Source organism: Centruroides sculpturatus, unplaced genomic scaffold (genome assembly GCF_000671375.1).
Source record: "Centruroides sculpturatus isolate CEXI.00-Female unplaced genomic scaffold, Cexi_2.0 scaffold2574, whole genome shotgun sequence".
Lineage (NCBI taxonomy): Eukaryota > Metazoa > Arthropoda > Arachnida > Scorpiones > Buthidae > Centruroides > Centruroides sculpturatus.
The window spans coordinates 9181-12351 of record NW_019390895.1 but is presented as its reverse complement, the minus strand read 5'-3'; the positions used below and the strand labels follow the sequence as shown (position 1 = coordinate 12351).

General features: G+C 27.8%; 2 pseudogenes; both read left to right on the top strand.

Moving 5' to 3' along the window:
- The first annotated feature begins 205 nt into the window (after nt 1-205).
- LOC111617535 lies at nt 206-1125 on the top strand (annotated as a pseudogene).
- A 713-nt stretch (nt 1126-1838) lies between these two features.
- On the top strand, nt 1839-2880 carry LOC111617533 (annotated as a pseudogene).
- The last annotated feature ends 291 nt before the right edge of the window (nt 2881-3171 follow it).

Sequence of the window (3171 nt, the reverse complement as noted above, 5' to 3'; positions counted from 1 at the left end):
ATAATTAAACAATAAGATTCTTATTCAAGAGTTGGGCTAAGTTGAGGTTAGTTGTAGCCTACTAAACAATAGGGAATTCATTAATTTATGGAAACTGGCAACTTCATAGGCGATTTTTGAGCCTTCTTTTAAACTAATTACTTATTTAAATAATATTTTAATGACATATAAAAACTTTAAAATATTCTTTTGTCTATTTACAGAAATGAATAACACTGTCCAATTCCCATATAACCCTGAATATAAATTTTATTTTGGCTTCGAAAATAATTTTAACGTGACATATTACGAGAAATGGTTCGAAAATAATTGGCATATATCGATTTACGTTGTTTCTATTTATTTATCATCGATTTATTTGGGTAAAAAGTTAATGAAAAGTCGAGAAGCATTCGATTTAAGGAAGATGCTATTCATCTGGAATACATTTTTATGTTTATTCAGCACATTGGCAGCTGCAAGGGTACTACCAGAAATGATTTACGTCATACAAGCTTTCAGTTTCACTTATTCCGTTTGTAATTCGGATTATTTCAATTTTCACGTCATTATGTTTTGGAATTTCATGTTTCTATTGTCGAAAATACCCGAATTATTTGATACTGCGTTTATAATTCTTCGGAAACAGAAGCTAATCTTCTTGCATTGGTTTCATCACGCTATGACATTGTTAACCTCTTGGTTCGTGGCATCCAAACCAATGGCAGTTATACGTTGGTACTCCACAATGAATTTCCTTGTACACTCCTTCATGTACGGTTACTTTGCATTGAAAGTAATTAAAATTAAAATACCGAAATTTGTATCTGTTCTAATTACCACATCACAAATTTTACAAATATTCGTGGGTATGGGTTGCACCTTTTACAGCTTCATACTTTCTATGTTTAATGTAGAATGCCACATTGATTCAATTCGTATTGTAGTAGTTATAATTACTTATATGATGTACTTTGTGTTGTTTATTAACTTTTTCTATCACGCATATGTAACAAAGTTTAAGGTTAAGAAAATTGAATGAAATTATTGAAGAATTTAGAATGTATTTTTTATTATATTTAAGTACATTTATGGTATTATTATATGATATGCTGTGATTGTGTTGTTTATTGTGAACAGAATTCATGTAATATGACCTATAACGACCTAATTAATGGAACATTTATCATTAGATTCAACACTAAAATTATCAATCGATAGGTTATTTATTTATATTCCATATTGNCTAGTCTGGTCTAGTACACCGATAGTGCTACTTGTTCATAGATGGCGCGTATAATTGAATTAAGCCGTATACCGAACAAAAGTCGTATACCGAGCAAAATTTGTTTTATCCAAACAGGACATATTCCGAATTTGACGTACACAAATTTCTCGAGTAAATTAAGATTATAAATAATTTTAATATTTAGGAAACTTTTTAATTCATTTCTTACGAAAAGATTTTCACATTTAGAAAACTTCTCAGTTCAATTCATTTCTTCATATAAAATTAATATGCGATAATAATTTTTACAATTTGTAGTAATAACCGATGTAATTAAGAATTATTAATAGGGGAGATCGGGGCAAGATCGGCATGTTAAGCTTTACTTAAATTTTATGTAATAAATACTGCTGTAAACTGAAAAAAAAGCTTTGCATATTGTCTATTGGAATGTTACCTTACTATAGAACTGGTTAAAATCAGTTTGGAAATAAAAATAATTAAAATAATTACAANGAAACTGGCAACTTCATAGGCGATTTTTGAGCCTTCTTTTAAACTAATTACTTATTTAAATAATATTTTAATGACATATAAAAACTTTAAAATATTCTTTTGTCTATTTACAGAAATGAATAACACTGTCCAATTCCCATATAACCCTGAATATAAATTTTATTTTGGCTTCGAAAATAATTTTAACGTGACATATTACGAGAAATGGTTCGAAAATAATTGGCATATATCGATTTACGTTGTTTCTATTTATTTATCATCGATTTATTTGGGTAAAAAGTTAATGAAAAGTCGAGAAGCATTCGATTTAAGGAAGATGCTATTCATCTGGAATACATTTTTATGTTTATTCAGCACACTGGCAGCTGCAAGGGTACTACCAGAAATGATTTACGTCATACAAGCTTTCAGTTTCACTTATTCCGTTTGTAATTCGGATTATTTCAATTTTCACGTCATTATGTTTTGGAATTTCATGTTTCTATTGTCGAAAATACCCGAATTATTTGATACTGCGTTTATAATTCTTCGGAAACAGAAGCTAATCTTCTTGCATTGGTTTCATCACGCTATGACATTGTTAACCTCTTGGTTCGTGGCATCCAAACCAATGGCAGTTATACGTTGGTACTCCACAATGAATTTCCTTGTACACTCCTTCATGTACGGTTACTTTGCATTGAAAGTAATTAAAATTAAGATACCGAAATTTGTATCTGTTCTAATTACCACATCACAAATTTTACAAATATTCGTGGGTATGGGTTGCACCTTTTACAGCTTCATACTTTCTATGTTTAATGTAGAATGCCACATTGATTCAATTCGTATTGTAGTAGTTATAATTACTTATATGATGTACTTTGTGTTGTTTATTAACTTTTTCTATCACGCATATGTAACAAAGTTTAAGGTTAAGAAAATTGAATGAAATTATTGAAGAATTTAGAATGTATTTTTTATTATATTTAAGTACATTTATGGTATTATTATATGATATGCTGTGATTGTGTTGTTTATTGTGAACAGAATTCATGTAATATGACCTATAACGACCTAATTAATGGAACATTTATCATTAGATTCAACACTAAAATTATCAATCGATAGGTTATTTATTTATATTCCATATTGGCGTGACTTAAAAGAATGCTGCATTCGTGACTAACAAAATTATTTTTAACTAATAATAAAATTATAGATAAAAAATAATAATATATATATATATATGGAGACAGTTCAACTGCAACAATATAAATACTAAATATTTTATTGGATACATAATTTTATACCTCGTCGCTTTATAAATAATTTATTTTTTGTGTTTTAAATACATTTTTTAATAATAAACAGTATTTTTAAATTGTATTATTAAGCTTTATTGTGTGCAATCTATAAGAAAAATAAACACAATTTGTCTTCTTATTTACATATGTTATTAATTCATA